General features: G+C 40.9%; 1 protein-coding gene and 3 non-coding genes across 5 annotated transcripts in view; all 4 read right to left on the bottom strand.

The window, feature by feature from the left end:
- The window catches only part of TEX14 (testis expressed 14, intercellular bridge forming factor), a 114,236-nt gene that overhangs the window by 91,487 nt on the left and 4,147 nt on the right, over positions 1-18,602 (bottom strand). The window contains exon 1 of one of the 2 annotated variants that reach the window (XM_073879513.1): positions 489-628. The exons of the other annotated variant lie outside the window; for it this stretch is intronic. The gene's annotated coding sequence lies outside the window, so the exon portion shown is untranslated. Of the gene's footprint in view, positions 1-488; positions 629-18,602 lie in introns of those variants that run through there. 2 annotated transcript variants of the gene reach the window in all.
- On the bottom strand, positions 201-364 carry LOC112808501 (U1 spliceosomal RNA). The gene has a single exon (XR_003204372.1). It is a non-coding gene; the product is annotated as a U1 spliceosomal RNA (small nuclear RNA).
- Positions 6,777-6,940, bottom strand: LOC112808469 (U1 spliceosomal RNA). Its single transcript, XR_003204349.2, has one exon. It is a non-coding gene; the product is annotated as a U1 spliceosomal RNA (small nuclear RNA).
- LOC112808504 (U1 spliceosomal RNA) lies at positions 12,645-12,808 on the bottom strand. The gene has a single exon (XR_003204375.1). It is a non-coding gene; the product is annotated as a U1 spliceosomal RNA (small nuclear RNA).

Below are 18,602 nucleotides of genomic sequence, written 5' to 3'. Positions count from 1 at the left end.
TGCCGCCCTGCCGCCCTGCCGCCCTGCCGCCCTGCCGCCCTGCCGCCACTCCCACTCCCCCGTGCCACTACTTTAGTCAAATATACAAAGTTTTAAAAAGACCAATACCCCCCCACAACGAAATTTATCACGATTAAAAATTACTGACTGATAAAACCCATACATGTAAAAGCTTCAGTTCTATTTTTAAAAACATTTGCCAGGGGAAAGCGCGAACGCAGTCCCCCACTACCACAAATTATGCAGTCGAGTTTCCCACATTTGGGGAAATCGCAGGGGTCAGCACATCCGGAGTGCAATGGATGAGCCTCGCCCTGGGAAAACCACCTTCGTGATCATGGTATCTCCCCTGCCAGGTAAGTATGAATTGTGAAGGCTGTCTGGCACTCTACCGTCGTCCTCAACACACTATACAGTCATGGTCAATTACATTCCGAGTTCTTTAAGCCTTCGGTTCCAAACTGCAAAGTTATTCACATGACACTGACCAGAGCACACCAGTGGATATGTAGTGGAAACTCTGCCTCGCGAAGAATTAACTCGAACACGCAGTCACCGCGCCCTTCATCTCCATATGCCCGCCTCTTGTCACTTGTCACTCTTGACGTCACTTCGCTTGTTGGAGAAACGGATAAATTCGTTCTAGCTATGCTTCGCAACGATTTAAAAGACAGTCACCGACAGGTGTAGCTGGAGGGAGCGGGGTTTAAAATTCTTTGCCTTCTCCGGCGGTACGCAAAAGTTCCGGCGTGCATTTGTTACGAGTCTGAATTCTGCGCTACAGGGCAGGGCAATTTGGGAGGCGGTGGCCTGCAGCTGGCGGAGGGCAAGACAGCACAGTCTGTTACGCTGGTCTGAATCACTGTTCCTCTCTGGGACTAGGCATACCCTCAGTCTCTCTCAGCCTCCATTTCCCTAAGTTGTAAAGAAAAAATACTGCCCGCCTACCTCACAAGGTTTCTGTGAGGACGGAATAAGGCTGCAGGTGAAATGCTGCCTCGAGCCCCTCCACCCTCACCCAGCCACGCTCCAGGACAGGGGCTTTGTGTAATTGGGAAATCAAAGCTGGCTTCGCCGACATTCGAGTCTGCAGTTTTCGGCACAAAGGGAAGGGGCATCCGGCCTGGATTTGGTAACAAACCGAGTGCCCCTCCCTTCTTTTTAGACAACAGAAACAGAAGACACTTTAGGGTTGTTTTGTTTTTGTTTTTTTCCCCCTTTCTGCCCTTGCTGGCTAGGTGCTCTAGGCAAAACAACGATGTTTGCAGGAACTGTGTACCAAAGGCTTTGATCGTGTAGAGGCAAAATTTTACCTCTGCCCTGTTAGCATGTCTGGCTGGGCATGAGAATTAAATTGGCATCCACAGTTTAACAGGATAAAAGCATAAAAAATTTAACATAAATTTACCTAACACAGAAGCTCTTAAAAGGAAATGAAGACCCAAAGAAATGGCAAAACTAAATGCTTTCATATTAGGTTGACCAAAGAGAGACAATTGTGTTTTGTTTTGTTTATTTTGAGGCAATTGTGGAAAAGTAACATATATGGGGGCTTTACATAGACATGAATTCTTTTTAACGAGGTGTGTACAAAATTCTCTCAGTTTTGACTCCCTTTCTCTGGGAACATTTCTTTTCCCCTGGTATAGGGAGAACATCTTTTACATGGGAGTTTTATCTCCTGATTTCAGGAAGAAAGGGGTAGATCAGAACCTACCCTTACATTTGCTGTTTTTCAAGTGCTTTTAGCTCAAAAGAATCCTTGTGCCAAAGTGGCATATTTGGGGGTGGCATATTCTGCTACCTTTCAACGGTATTTCCCTCTTAGAACATATGATTTTTAAAGTCATCTCTGAGCACAACGTGGGGCTTGAACTCACAACCCCAAAATCACAGTCTCATGCTCTACCAACTGAGCCAGCCAGGCACCCCAGAACATGTGATTTTTAAAAAAGCTTTGCTTTAGGGTGTCTGGTGGCTCAGTCGGTTAAGTGTCTGCCCTGGGCTCTGGTTGTGATCCCATGGGATTGAGTCCCGTGTCTGGCTCCCTGCTCAGCAGGGAATCTGCTTCTCCCTCTCCCTCTTCCCCTCTACCCTGCTTGTTCTCTCTCTCGCTCTCTCAAATAAATAAATAAATACAATCTTTAAAGAAAAAAAAAGCCTTGCTTTATTTACATCTTTGAGGGCATTTATGTCCCTTACAGATAATTTCGAAAAGGCAGAAAAGTATTTTTAAAACATTAAACCACATCCTGCTATACAATTACCACTGTTAACACTCTGATATTAAACATGGTAATTTCAATATGAATATATATTTTAATAGGATTATACTTCACATGCTGCTTTGTTTTCCACTCTTTTTGCTATATACATTGGGTCACAGATAACTGTATAATCAATATTCTATTGCTTCCAGTTTACCACCACTGTTCATATATATGAACAGCCTTGTTGATATATCTTTGTAAGTAAGTGATGATTTCTTGGGGTTCTTTTTATTTATTTGCTTATTTAATTAAAAAAATGTTTTCAAGTAAACTGTACACCAATGTGGAGCTCAAACTCATGACCTCGAGATCAAGAGTCGCAGGCTCTACCAACTGAGCCTGCCAGGCATCCCTCTTGGGGTAATTTTTAGTAGTTTTCCCCTGTTACTTTACAGTCATCTTAAGAAGTGCCTTAAGTTATTGTGGGAGGGGAGGATAGAGGTGACATATGATACATATTTTTAAGTTCTTTAAAAACAACTTTTCCCTGATTTCTTTAATCTTTCAAAGTCTAGATCTCTAATTTTAGGGCTCATAGTTAATTATAAATATAATTTCAAGTTTGTTATGAGCGGAAAGTCTAAATTGTATAATGTAGCATGCCATAAAAGCAGCATACAAAATTGAATATATACTATAATTAAACAATATTTCTAAACAATATTTAAGGGACTTAAGGGAAATACACCAAAATGCAAACTAACATAATTATGTTAGTGTCAACAAAGAACTCTGAACTGTGGACTAATGTTTTTTCCTCTAAATGTCATGTAACACAACTACAATATTACTTGTATTAATAAAAAAAAGTTAATTATATACATCTAGTACCAAAAAATGTTCATGCTTTTGACCTAGAAATTTCTTTTAAATTACCTAAAGGAAGTAATTCTAGAGAATGACAATGTCCTATGTACAAAGGTGTTCATCATAGATTTACTTACAATTGCAAAAACCAAAATCACCCAAAAACCTTAGCTATCAAAACAATAGGGAAATGAAGTATTAAGGAAACATAATAGTACATAAGAAGAACATATATAATATATAACAAGAATAACATGAAAAAAATTTATATATAAGGTTCAGAGAAAAAGAGGATATGAAATGATATGTATACTATGACTACAATTTTGTAAAACTGTGTATCCTTAAGGAAAATTACTAGAAGGAAATGCACTTAGAGGACCTAAATTTTACTGGTTGTGAGATACAGGTTACAGAATTTTAATAGTATTGTTAGACTGTTTTTTCTTCATAAGAAGAAGACCAAATCCTGGTTGAACCACCATGGGGTATCTTGCATAGTATTTAAAGTTTTGAACACTGGGTTTAGCATTAAATAGTTTTAGGTTCAAATTGTAATTTCACCATATTTTAGCTATTAGTGCTTTAAATGTTTTTTTTTAAGATTTTATTTATTTATTTGAGAGAGAGAGAATGAGAGATAGAGAGCACGAAAGGGAAGAGGGTCAGAGGGAGAAGCAGACTCCCTGCTGAGCAGGGAGCCCGGGACTCAATCCCGGGACTCTAGGATCATGACCTGAGCCGAAGGCAGTCGCTTAACCAACTGAGCCACCCAGGCGCCCTGTTAGTGCTTTAATATACCGTCTAGGAATGATAATTATCAGAGTTAATTTATACATACATAGAGAATAAAACAACCAATTATAACAACCAACTAAATCAAAGGCCCCAAATAAGCCAAGATGGAGAAACACAACCTCTCCTTCAGTACAGTGAATATCGGGAGAGTTCCCAAATACCTGGGGAAGGGCATTACTGGCACATCTACCAGTCTCTCTCAGATCATGGCTGCCCCATCAACTCAGATATTCAACAGACATGCCCCTCAGTCAGTGAGTCTCAGCCCCATCTCTGAATTTTCCACCCATTCCTTAGCCCATGGGGATCAGGGAAGGACTGATACGTAGAAATATAATGAGGGCAGCATGTATACTCAATTTTTATTTTTATTTATTTATTTGTATATTCAATTTTTAAAAGCTGAGTTTTTAAGTTCATAAGGCAGGTGTGACTGTCAAGAAGGTGTCCATAGTACCAAGAAACTGAATCTAATCCACTACCAGGAAAGCATGAGTAACTCTCTACAGCCACTCTACAAGCACCCTGGGTTGCAGACAGCTGAACCTGTTCACTCCTGACACACATAGGCCCTGTCTCTACAATATAAACCACAGTTATGCTATTTAGACATTTGCTAGATAACCTCATCCACACAGTGTGACCCAGCCCACTTCAGTTATATAATATCATTTCATTATTGAACTACCTTAATTTCATTCCAGGAGTTTTGATTTCACAGAAGGAAGGTAAAATTTTGGCTGTTTTCATGGTATCCATGAATGCCAGGCTGGCCACAGCCCTGAGACCTCTAGAACTATTTGTCCCCCCCAGATTTGATTTCACAGGTACTCAGACTTTTTGCTATTCTGAGGGCCATATTGTCTACTCTAGTCTCTTCGGCATTCACCAAGTATTTTTTAATTTCTTTGAGTGCTGCTAATGATTAAAAAAACAAAACAAGGGCGCCTGGGTGGCTCAGATGGTTAAACATCTGCCTTCAGCTCAGGTCATGATTCCTGGGATCGAGTCCCACATCGGACTCCCTGCTCCTTGGGAGCCTGCTTCTCCCTCTGCTTCTCTCTCTCTCCCTCTCTCTCTCTGTCTCTCATGAATAAATAAATAAAATCTTTAAAAAAATAAATAAAAAAACAAAACAAAAACTTATTCTCAAGTCATTAGTTATATGTATGTAGTGCACACTTCTCACAGCCACCTAAACTTCTAAGATGGCAGCCACTAGCTTAAGCACTAAGAGAAATAATGTAGAGATAGATTCTGCCTACAATAATAATACATTATATGTTTAAAAAAAAAAGATAGCAGGAGGGGAAGAATGAAGGGGGGGAAATCGGAGGGGGAGATGAACCATGAGAGACGATGGACTCGGAAAAACAAACTGAGGGTTCTAGAGGGGAGGGGGGGTGGGAGGATGGGTTAGCCTGGTGACGGGTATTAAAGAGGGCACGTTCTGCATGGAGCACTGGGTGTTATATGCAAACAATGAATCATGAACACTACATCAAAAACTAATGATGTAATGTATGGTGATCATAATAAAAATAAAAAAGAATTAAAAATTAAAAAAAAATAAAGATCACAACCTGTGGGGAAAACAGACCTGCCTGCCAGAACTATACAAAAAGTGGTGAGAACTAATAAAAAAGTCAGGTTCAGTCAGGACCACCTAATGATTTTGAAGGGCCTACACACTTTTTCCTTCGTGGGCCCCTTCCCCCATTAAAAAAATAAAAACTAATAATAAAAAATAATAAATAAAATTATGTGACTGCACTGATAACATAAATATATTATTATATGACATTTCCTTTTTTTTTTTTTTTAAGTAAACTCTACTCCCAACGTGGGGCTCTGAACTCATGAATCCAACATCAAGAGTTGCATACTCTGTTGCTGAGCCAGCCAAGCACCCCCCTATGTGACATTCTCTTTTTTCTTTTCTTTTTTAAAGATTTTACTTGAGAGACCACAAGAGAGAAAGAGAGAGCACGAGCAGGGAGGGGGAGCAGCAAGACTCCCTGGACTCCTGGCTTGATCCCAGGACCCTGAGATCATGACCTGAGCCAAAGGCAGACCCGTAACCGACTGAGCCACCCACCCAGGCAGCCCTATGACATTTTCTTCCACCGAAAAATTATTTTTTCTTTGATTTTAAAAAAGTGCTTGGGGCACCTGGGTGGCTCAATCGTTAAGCGTCTGCCTTCAGCTCAGGTTGTGATCCCAGGGTCCTGGGATCGAGCCTCACACCAGGCTCCCGGCTCCGCGGGGAAGCCAGCTTCTTCCCTCTCCTACTCCCTCTGCTTGTGTTCCCTCTCTCACTATGTCTCTCTCTGTCACATAAATAAAAAAAAGGGGGTTTAGGCACCCTGCCTACAGTACTTAAATGTTTAAATCAATCCTGAATTCAGTGGTGGTTTGCGGGGACACCAAGGAGCTTTACAAGAGAAAATTGAATATTTAAGTAATGCACTCTTCGACATAGCCCAAAGATGGAGCAAAGCCTTCCTGGAATTTTAAGAGAGAAGCACCAACCAGCAAACATAAAACCACTACACAAGAAACAATTTAAGCAAAATTCTTTTTTTTTTAAATATTTTATTTATTTATTTGAGAGAGAGAGAGAATGAGAGATAGAAATTACGAGAGGGAAGAGGGCCAGAGGGAGAAGCAGACTCCCCGCCGAGCAGGGAGCCCGATGTGGGACTCGATCCTGGGACTCCAGGATCATGACCTGAGCCGAAGGCAGTCGCTTAACCAACTGAGCCACCCAGGCGCCCTAAGCAAAATTCTTATCACAACACAACTGTCAAAGTACAAAACACCATCAACGGAAAAGCCAACGAGAAAAAAACTGAAAGACACAACGTCAAACCGCCTACTTTTGGTGAAACGCGCTCACATAGGGGGAAAGCGCGAACGCAGTCCCCCACTACCACAAATTATGCAGTCGAGTTCCCCACATTTGGGAAAATCGCAGGAGTCAGCACATCCCAAGTGCAATGGATAAGCCTCGCCCTGGGAAAACCACCTTTCTGATCATGGTATATCACCTGCCAGGTAAGTATGAGTTAAAAGTTAACACAGCAACGCCCACTGCTGTGCACACCACTCTAAGGTTGGAGTCACTCCTGAAATAACTCTAATTGGCCTTTATCTACAAACAGCGACACTCAACACCAGATTTTCGTACTATGTATCTTACTCTTGGGAACAGCAGATAATCATACACATCTTTACAGGGAAACACTGTTCCCAAAAGGCCCTGAGTCTTAAATCTACATACTCCACCCCCCGGCATAACATCAAGCGCGCTCGGCCCGGCAGAGCCTGCAGCTGCGCCCCCTTGAGGCTGGCTTCGCAGACCAGTTCCTCCTCCCATTTGCCCCAACCTGTTTCCTGACAGAAATCCATCCCTCTCCCAACTTTTGGCATAGCTGAAGGTCTTCAGATCTCCCTGTGTAAAGTACTCTTCGGCGAACGAACACAAGTGAGCTATTAACCGCAAGCCAGTTTAGCTTCAGGCTTTCCAGGGATACTAATGCATCACACCAGTCCGGCACCATTTCCTCCTATTCCAGGAACTGGAGAAACAAGGGTGTCCAGGGGAAACTCCTGGCTGGCTACGTGTTAGCAGGGTGTATTGCAGAGCAAGGGTTTTGGAATCCAAGATCTTAACTGCAATTCAGCGTACACACTGCACGACTCTAGGTAAGCTTCCAGCCTCTGAATCTCTTCCTCAGTTTGTGCAGGAAGAACTATGCAGTCAGACCTCCACGCAGCTCAGGCCCCAGGCTTTGTCTCCTACTCCTCCCTGCCCATGGTCTGTTAATAACACCTAGCCCCTAAGAATGGACTGCTTTCCTTGAGAGCAGTCTAGCCTGTGCCTATATTGCTGACTTACTTTCTCTCTGCCTGGCATTCAGTTACCTCACCCACTAGACTGTGGGCCTCTAGAGCAGGGTTTTTCTTGTTTCTTTTAAAATAGTCAAGACAACACAACGTATAATTATAACATATATTATTTTACCAACTAATTTTATTCTCTCATTAAAAATATGTAGGAAGCATGATTTTAAATTTCTGCATCTCTGGAGCTCTCTGGAAAAGCTCAGATGAAAACTTAAAACATATACTGAAAAGAGAATGTATATATACATTCCAAAGGCTGAATGCCGAGACCTCCCTCTCATATTCCATTTGGTTTCCAGGACCCTAGCAACCAAGCCTTTACCTTCCAGGATACTGGAAGTTTCCTCTGAAGAATGTGATCACCATAAAACAAAGTCCCAAAAATGTCAGCCATGGGCTTTCAGAAAGACTACCATGCAGATTATTCTGCAGCGTGCCCAACACCTCTCCTTGGCCCTCAGAGCTTCCAATCAACTTGTTAATATAATTTTAAATTTCTGCATGACCGTCCATCTTATGAATGGCTCATTATTTATAAAATTGTTCCCCTGTTGCTGGACACTTAGGTTGCTTCAATTTTTCACTACACACATTCTGGGTAATGGGCAGAGATGGTATACTGAACACCTATAAATAATCAAGGAACACTGAACCACCAAGGATGACCAGACGTCGACAAAAGCCTCCAACATGAAAGCTAGTAGCTAAAACAACCAAAAGACAATTTGGAGGAAACAGGTTATGCAAAGGGAAGAAAACTAAAAACAAAAATAAAAACTATCATTAAAATAGATAGGGGTGCCTGGGTGGCTCAGATGGTTAAGCGTCTGCCTTCAGCTCAGGTCATGGTCCCAGGGTCCTGGGATCGAGCCCCATATCGGGCTCCCTGCTCAGCGGGGAGTCTGCTTCTCCCTCTGACCCTCCCCTCTCTCATGCTCTGAGAAAACAGAAAAGGAAACATTTCCCAACGTCCCAACTGACACCAAGGATTTTCAGTGGTGCACCCAAGGGAAAGAGCCAACTTATTTTATGAACCAGCATTACTCTGATACCTAAACGAGATGAAGACCATGTAAGTACAGACTATTATCCATCATGGAAATAGATACAAAATTACTTTAGTTCCTTTAAAATTGCAAACCAAACCCAGCAATAAAGGAAAAGGGTAAAATGTAATGTGGGGCTTATCCTGGGAATACAAAGTTGGTTTAACATTAGAAAATCAAGCCATATAATTAATCATATCCACAGATTAAGAAGTAGTTGCAGAAAAAGTTAACAAAATTCAGCACCCATTTATGATTTTTAAAAAATGTTTCAAGGTATCAGTTTGATAAACAGTATCTATGAAAATCTATAGCTAATATACTTCATGGTAAAACTATCTTTCTTCCAGGGCGCCTGGGTGGCTCAGTTGGTTAGGCGACTGCCTTTGGCTCAGGTCATGATCCTGGAGTCCTGGGATTGAGTCCCACATCGGGCTCCCTGCTCAGCGGGGAGTCTGTTTCTCCCTCTGACCCTCTTCCCTCTCGTGCTCTCTATCTCTCATTCTCTCTCTCTCAAATAAATAAAAAAATCTTAAAAAAAAAACTATCTTTCTTCCAGATAAAAAGAACAAAACAAGAATGACTACTTTACCCACTTTTATTCAACACTATACTGGAGGTTCTTAGCTAGAGCTTACAGCAAGGAAAACAAAAACTCTTAGTTTGGAAAGAAAGAAGGAAAAATGTTTTTATTCACATATGACAGCAGTTTATGTAGAAAATCCTAAAGCATTTACCCCCCCCCCCGCAAAAAATACTAAAACTCATAATGGAATTTAGCAAAGTCACAGGATACAAGATTAATACATAAAAATCAATTGTATTTCAGGGCACCTGAGTGGTTCAGTTGTTAAGCATCTGACTTCGGCTCAGGTCATGATCCCAGAGTCCTGGGATCGAGCCCCACATCAGGCTCCCTGCTCCACGGGAAGCCAGCTTCTCCCTCTCCCACTCCCCCTGCTTGTGTTCCCTCTCTGTGTCTCTCTCTGTCAAATAAATAAATAAAATCTTAAAAATAAATAAATAAACTTAACAATATAGTTTATATTTTAAAAAATCAATTGTATTTCTTTTTTATTAAAGATTTTATTTATTTATTTGAGACAGAGCACAAGCAGGGGAGAGGGAGAAGCAGGCTCCCTGCCGAGCAAGGAGTGCAATACAGGGCTTGATCCCAGGACCCCGGAATCACGACCCGAGCCCAAGGCAGACGCTTAACTGACTGGGCCACCCAGGCACCCCCAAAATCAATTGTATTTCTGTGTACCAGCAACAAACACTTAGAAAATGAAATTTTTAAGTCAAAGACAAATCCCACATGATTTCACTTATATGTAGAATCTATAACAAAACAAAACTAGGATTCACCAATGTAGAGAACAAATTGATGGATGGTTGTCAGAGGGGAGGGGGGCAAGGGGTGTAATGGATGAAGGGGATTAAGAAGTACAAACTTCCAGCTATAAAATAAGTAAGTCATGGGGATGTAATGTACAGTATGGAGAATTTGGTCAATAATATATTAACTTTGTAAAGTGATAGATGGTAACTTCACTTACTGTGGTGACTTTTCCACAATGTATACAGATGTCCAATCACTATGTTGTACACCTGAAACTAATCTAATATTGTATGTCAGTTATACTTGAATAAGTAAAAGAAAATGAAATTTCAAAATACTATTTTGAAAGTGGCAAATACTTCACATTTTCCTACCACTCACATTTCTTCCTGTATTTTCTTCTATCACTCTACGTAGTCTACAATAGTATTTTTTTCAAAGATTTTATTTATTTGACAGAGAGAAAGGACATGAGCAGGAGGGAGGAACAAGGCGAGAGGGAGAAGCAGGCTCCCTGCCGAGCAGGGAGCTTGACATGGGGCTCAATCCCAGAGCCCTGAGAGCATGACCTGAGCCAAAGGCAGATGCTTAACTGACTGAGCCACCCAGGCGCCCCACAGTCTACAATATTATTAATAAATTACTTCTTTTTATGACTGGAAGGGGCAAAATCCTAACATTTTCTTTTAAAACCCCAAAGCCTTGCTAATATCCTTATCCTTCCAAGTGAGGAGCTAACAAGTAATAAAGAGATGTGATTTAAAATTATCAAGGTGGGGCGCCTGGGTGGCTCAGTCGGTTAACCCTCTGACTCTTGGTTTTGGGTCAGGTCATAATCTTGGTTTAGGGTCATGGGATGGAACCCTGCGCTCAGCAGGGAGTCTGCCTGAGTTTTTCTCCCCCTGCTTCTCCCCCCACTCGTGCGCACGCGCTCGCACTCTCTCAAATAAATCTTTAAATAAAATAAAATAACCAAGGGAACCGACTGAATAACAAAATTGTTCCACAAATAAAAGGATAGAGGGCGCCTGGGTGGCTCGGTTGGTTAGGCGACCGCCTTCGGCTCAGGTCATGATCCTGGAGTCGCGGAATGGAGTCCCGCATCCGGCTCCCTGCTCAGCGGGGAGTCTGCTTCTCCCTCTGACCCTCCCCGCTTTCATGTGCTCTCTCTCTCTCATTCTCGCTCCTCAAATAAATAAATAAAATCTTTAAAAAAAAAAATAAAAGGATAGAGGAAGGAAGGTACTGGGGTAGGGAATAGCCGAATCCTCAGTATAAACACCAGTACAAACATTATTTATTGAGGCAACTATGATGAAACAGCTAAACAAGTTTTACAAGTAGTACTCTGGGGGTCGCCTTCCTGGCTCAGTAGGTAGAGCATGCCAGTCTTGATTTGGGGTTGTGAGTTCAAGCCCCATGTTAGGCCTAGAGTTTACTTTTAAAAAAGGAAAAAAAAGTAGTGCTCTGGGGAAAGGAATGGGGCAGGGTGAGAAAGGGTGGATCAGGGAGGTGTTACTCAGGTTGAATCTTTCTGTATGATGCTTTTCACATGCATAATGTTACTTTAACAAAATTATTTGGGGGTAAAAATCAAGGTCTAGGAGAAAACATAAAATACTTTTCACTAGGAGAGATTATACCATAGTCCGGTTCCTCATTTTCGGGAAATTCTAACGATACAGCTCATGAGACATACCTGAAAAGAAACCCCTCTGAAATTGTAACTACTCAGTTAAGTGGTAAATAATAAACACCCACCCTTCTTCAATGTAATCTATTTTCACATTCTTTTTTTTTAAAGATTGTATTTTATATAACAGAGAGGGCAAGAGAGGGAACACAAGGGCAGTGTGAGAGGAAGAAGCAGGCTTCCCGCTGAGCAGGGAGGCCCACGCGGTGCCGGATTCCAGGACCCCGGGATTATAACCTGAGCCGAAAGCAGACACCTAACGCCTGAGCCACCCAGGCACCCCTCATTTCACATTCTTAAGCAACAAAATGAAGACAGTCCCTTAAATTATCTACCCCCTTTATTCTCTGCCCTAGATGCATTTCTAGGTGCCCAAACTTTCTCAGAAATTTCTTCTTCCTATTTTACAGTACACACCTAGGAAACAATCAAATGCAAAAACAGATGCAGATAGTTTAAAGTGGCGCAAAGTGAGGCCTCCAGTGGTCAGCAGAAGAGACACTCCACTGGCCTAAACAACTGGTACCAAGTGAACGGCCACACAAGCAATTGCACACATAGTTGTACTATTGTAGACAATAAAATCAGTACAGCCAGCCATATTGATAAAACAAGAGCCAAGCAGTCAGTAATAAAAGCATCTTGTCTTTTCAACGAGCAAGTTACCAGTAGAATGCACACAGTGCCCTTCGCAATCCAGTTTCCCATGTTTGAAAAACTAAAAAAGCTATAATCCTCTCCAAAGAACAATAACATCTTCTTTTCTAAAGACCATAAATCAGGGGAAAGCGCGAACGCAGTCCCCCACTACCACAAATTATGCAGTCGAGTTTCCCACATTTGGGGAAATCGCAGGGGTCAGCACATCCGGAGTGCAATGGATAAGCCTCGCCCTGGGAAAACCACCTTCGTGATCATGGTATCTCCCCTGCCAGGTAAGTATGAGCTAAAAACCATTCCCGGCACCTCACCCTCAGATTCAAGTCACTCTAAAGATAGGAACACTTTTCTCATGCACTCTATCGACCCCGTTTCTTCTGAAATAGAGTCTCCAGGTTATAGTTACTATGTAGCAATATTTTGTATATCTGGATATTAAACAAAATCTAGGAAATATATGCCCAGTGTAAGCACGACCAGCAGTCACTGCGCTTATCTACATATTCCACACCCCTTTTGCTGATCTCATTTAGCGTATCCTATTTCCTAGCTACTCGTGCAGTTCGAATGAAATTTCAAGGGAAAGACACTCTTCAGATTTAAAGATAAACAACATAAATTAGTTCCTTCTTTCAAGGTGTGGGAGCTAATGATGTCACTGATGTCTGGCGCAGTTCAGCAAGCCACGTAACTGAAAGATCAAGTTTAAAAATGGCAAAACTACATAGGAAAATCCAGTCTGTGTTTTGGTAAAAATAGGTTGTTCAAGGCTTCAAGCACAAGTACAAAATACGCTCTCTTTCAAATACAGAGCAAATCGGGGCACCTGGGTGGCTCAGTCGTTAAGCGTCTGCCTTCGGCTCAGGTCATGATCCCAGGGTCCTGGGATGGAGCCCTACATCGGGCTCCCTGTTCAGCGGGAAGCCTGTTTCTCCCTCTCCCGCTCCCCTGCTTGTGTTCCCTCTCTCGCTGTGTGTGTGTCTCTCTCTCTGTTAAATAAATAAATAAAATCTTTAAAAATATATATATACACAGCAAATCATCACCCTTACTTGAAAAAGCTGTTGTATAAACACTAGTTCTAATTCGGAGGCAACCTACCTAGGGAAAAGCTCATTCAGCGCCCCCTTCCTACAGAGACGTTTGGGGTAAGTCCCAGGGGTTTGCGGAGCTGGAGCGTGACGACACTGGAAACTGCCAGGCTGACCAGAATGTCTTCCTTCCCAGGCATCAATAAATTGTGCTTCTAAGTATCTTGAACCCCGCCCCTCCCCCCGCGCCAACTCCCCTGTGTTCCATAATACAAGCCGTCATCCATTTCTTTTTCATGGGTGTCTCTCAAATCCACAACAAGACTACAGGAGACTCCATCCTACAAGAAACTGCCCAGCCCTCCTTGACTCATATTAGACTCTTCAGAAAGAGCAAATCCAGGATCAGGCAATGGTTATTAATTCCAATATTCCATATCCACATATAATTATTACTAGTCTTAATCCTTTCTTCACTGTAAATTAAAGTTGGAGTTTCCAAGTTCCAACTGTTCTTCAATTCTCTCCAAGATCACACCAGAATCACCTTATTTCCCAAATCTTTTTATTTTACAGGACTCTTCTGGCATTCTCTGCCAAAGCAATTAGCCAGAGGTTCATATCTTTTTTTTTAGAGTTTTGTATCTTTAAAATAATGCTGTTTTTAAAAATCTTATTAAAGAACATCTGAAGAGAGATGGAGAGAAAAAATACTGGGGCAGACTGGGGAGGAGATTCTTGTGATGTGAGTTGCAACTACTCCTCAAATCTGACCTTTTGACAGCAACCAGTTTGATTTTTATAGATTTTTCTCCCTAAAGAGCTACTATATAATATATATGTATATATATTCATATACACACATAAACATATATATGTATATATGGTTTAATCTATACACAAAATATCTATTTTATTTGTGAAATTAAAGTTAAGATACCTTGAAATCTGGCAGGAACCACTCATATAAGGGGAAGAGGTGCTGCCTATGAACTAGACTACTGTTACCACCAGACAACTCTTGTTTTTTGTTTTGTTTTTAAAGACGGAACTTTTTTTTTAAGATTTTTATTTATTTGACAGCGAGAGAGACAGTGAGAGAGGGAACACAAGCAGGGAGAGTGGGAGAGGGCGAAGCAGGCTTCCCGCAGAGCAGGGAGCCCGACGCAGGGCTCGATCCCAGGAACCTGAGATAATGACCCAAGCGGAAAGCAGACGCTTAACCAACTGAGCCACCAAGGCACCCCTAGGTGTCCTTTAAAAAAAAAAAAATCCTTTATTTGACAGAGAGAGACACAGCAAGTGAGGGAACACAAGCAGGGGGAGTGTGAGAGGGAGAAGGAGGCTTCCCACGGAGCAGAGAGCCTGATGCGGGGCTCGATCCCAGGACCCTGGGATCATGACCTGAACCAAAGGCAGATGCTTAACAACTGAGCCACACAGGCGCCCCACCACCAAACAACTCTTAAATTCAAACTGCCATTCTCAGATTTGTGACTAGCAGTGCTTTCTTTCTTTCTTTTTAAATTTATTTATTAGAGAAAGAGCATGAGAGAGATCACAAGCAGCGGGGAGGGGTAGGGGGAAAAGCAGGCTCCCCACTGAGCAAGGGGCTGGATGTGATGTGGGACTCGATCTCAGAATCCTAGGATCATGACCTGAGCCGAAGGCAGACACTTAACCAGTTGAGCCACGCAGGTGCCCCTAGCAGTGCTTTCTTAAGCCAGAAACACATAGCTCTTAAACCACCCATACTCTTCACGAGGCTAGTTCCAATATTTCACAAGAACTTCATTGTTATTGGTCTACTTATCAAAACATCCATCTGAGACAGTCTGCCTTAAGGCAAAAAGGTGACTTTCCCTCACTTTCTTGTAGCCCGAGAAGGTTAAGAAAGACATTAGTGCTACTACTGGGTATTTACCACAAAGATACAAATGTAGGGATCCGAAGGGGTACGTGCACCCCGATGTTTATAGCAGCAATGTCCACAATAGCCAAACCGTGGAAAAAGCCAAGATGTCCATCGACAGATGAATGGATAAAGAAGATGTGGTATATATACACAATGGAATATTATGCAGCCATCAAAAGGAATGAGATCTTCCCATTTGCAACGATGTGGATGGAACTGGAGGGTGTTATGCTGAGTGAAATAAGTCAATCAGAGAAAGACATGTATCATATGACCTCACTGATATGAGGAATTCTTAATCCCAGGAAACAAACTGAGGGTTGCTGGAGTGGTAGGGGTGTGGGAGAGATGTGGTGGCTGGGTGATAGACATTGGGGAGGGTATGTGCTATGGTGAGCGCTGTGAATTGTGCAAGACTGTTGAATCACAGATCGGTACCTCTGAAACAAATAATGCAATATATGTTAAGAAAAAAAAAAGAAGATAGCAGGAGGGGAAGAATGAAGGGGAGTAAATTGGAGGGGGAGATGAACCATGAGAGACGATGGACTCTGAAAAACAAACTGAGGGTTCTAGAGGGGAGTGGGGTGGGGGATGGGTTAGCCTGGTGATGGGTATTAAAAAGGGCATGTTCTGCATGGAGCACTGGGTTTATGCACAAACAATGAATCATGGAACACTACATCAAAAACTAATGATGTAATGTGTGGTGATTAACATAACAATAAAAAATTATTAAAAAAAAAAGAAAGACATTAGTGCTATAATCCTCACAGGAGCCCTGCAAACCACAGTATACTCTGAGGAGAGCCACATTTCTCCGATTGGAAAAATATAAGGAAATACATGTGTTTGTTAAATAATAACATAAGTTAACACAGAAAAAGTGAAGAAGCTTTTTAGTACATCTTACTATTGCCAAAACCAGACAACGTAACCTCACAGATTAATCCCATGAACAAAAATGCAAATTATAACATCTTTATGAACTGGATCTAGTAGGATGTTAAAATAACATACACATAACTAAATAGGTTTTATGTACCTAAGTACATAAAAGTATATGGTAGAAGTTGCATATCATATAGGTGGGGACAAAGAACTCATAAAGAGTGCGTAGGAAATTGGCTCACCACTGAAAAGAAGGAAAATATTACTTCCTCTTACTTTACCTTAAAAAAAACAGATAGGTTAAAATATCCAAATTAAATCATAAACCATATATAGAAAAAAACCCAGGTAATTATCTTTATAATTTTGATAAAGTCTTTTTTTTCCTTATTTATGTAAGTAATCTCTACACCCAACATGGGGCTCAAACTCATGACCTTGGGATTGAGAGTTACATGCTCTTCCAACTGAGCCAGCCAGGCACCCCAAAGAAAAGACTTTTTAAGCATGTTACCAAAGTCAGAATTAAATACAAACTTTGCCTACATTTGCATACAATAAACATCAACAAAGTAGAAAACCTCAAAGTTTAAATACAAATGACAGAGTGGGAAGATATTTGCAATATACAGATTAGGCAGATAGCCTGTATAATACAATATGCATATCAGAGAGGATAGGCAGCATATGGAATAAAAGTATGGGTTTTGATGTCAAAGCTGAGCAGAATACTTGGCCTATACTAAGCACAACTAAATATTAGTTGTTGTTTCTGATAATTAAAAAAACACAGACCTGTTACAAATACATATTTTAATTTATTTTTTTAAGATTTCATTTATTTGACAGAGAGAGAACACAAGCAGGGGGAGCAGCAGAGGGAGAGGGAGAAGCAGGCTTTCCACAGAGCAGGGAGCCTGACATGGGACTTGATCCCAGGACTCTGGGATCATGACCTGAGCCAAAGGCAGATGCTTAACCAACTGAGCCACCCAGGTGCCCCTAAAGTACCTCAGTTATAAAGTAGGAAAGAATGTACAGATGTTCAAAGCACTATTATTCACAATAGCCAAGAGGTGGAAGCAACCCAAGTGTCTATCCACAGATGAATGGATAAACAAAATGTGGTACATACATACGATTGAATATTATTCAGACTTAAAAAGGAGGAAACTGACACATGCCACAACATGGATAAACCTTCAGGACATTATGTTAAGTAAAATAAACCAGTCACAAAAAGACAAATACTACATGATTCCACTTCTGTAAGGTATCAAGAGTAATCAAACAGAGAAACAGAAAGTAGAAAGGTGGTTGCCGGAGGCTGAGGGAAGGGGAAATGAGGAGTTGCTGTTTAATGGGTACAGTTTCAGGTTTGCAAGATAAAAAAGTTCTGGAGATCAGCTGCACAACATTGTGAAGATAATTAACACTATTGAACTGTACACTTAAAAAAATTTCATGTTATGTGTATTTTACCATTTTTACAAATTAAAAGTGAGCAAAGGATATGAGATAGTTACAATAAGGTACATTTGCCCAATTAAACTATATGAAAAAAATTTTAACCTCTCTAGTAATAAAAGATAATAACCAGTTAAAATCAATTCCCTCAATAACAAAGGGAAAGAAAAAACATTTTTAAAGACTCCGAAGGCCAGTGTTGGGGTGGAGGTGGGAAAACCAGCCCTCATATGCTGTTAGTAGGAGTACAAGTGGTACAAACATTTGGCAGTATGATTCAAAATGAAAATGTGTATACTCTCTGACCCAGGAATTCTACTTCCAGAAATGTATTGAGAGAGAGAGAAAATGCTATTTCATCAGAGCAAAAAAAAAAGTGGAAATAATTCAAGTATACAGTTATAAGCCAGATTAGAAAGATGGGCTTCAGGACAGAACGTATGCAACCACTAAGTTTAATTTTCAAATAATTTGTAATTACACGGAAGAAAGCTTCTGACAAAATATTAAGTGAAAAACAAAAGATATACAAATTTCTTCACAATTTGACAGTAGGTAAGATAAATATATTATATGAACTTATAGAAAGATTAAAATAAACCAAAATGTTAACATTATTATCTGTGAATTAAATAGAAAATTTATGAACCAGTTTTATTTCTTTATATTTTCTGTATTTTGTTTTCTACAAGTATATACTTCCTACAAGTTTATATTTTTCACCATATTTAAAGTACAAAATAGAAAAATATAGGGAGAGAAGTGCTGGTCAA

This window comes from Callorhinus ursinus, unplaced genomic scaffold (genome assembly GCF_003265705.2).
Source record: "Callorhinus ursinus isolate GAN/ISIS: 27379988/994484 unplaced genomic scaffold, GSC_fseal_2.0 scaffold34, whole genome shotgun sequence".
NCBI classification, from domain to species: Eukaryota; Metazoa; Chordata; class Mammalia; order Carnivora; family Otariidae; genus Callorhinus; species Callorhinus ursinus.
Note: the sequence above shows the minus strand (reverse complement) of the source record. Positions and strands in the feature narration are given on the sequence as shown.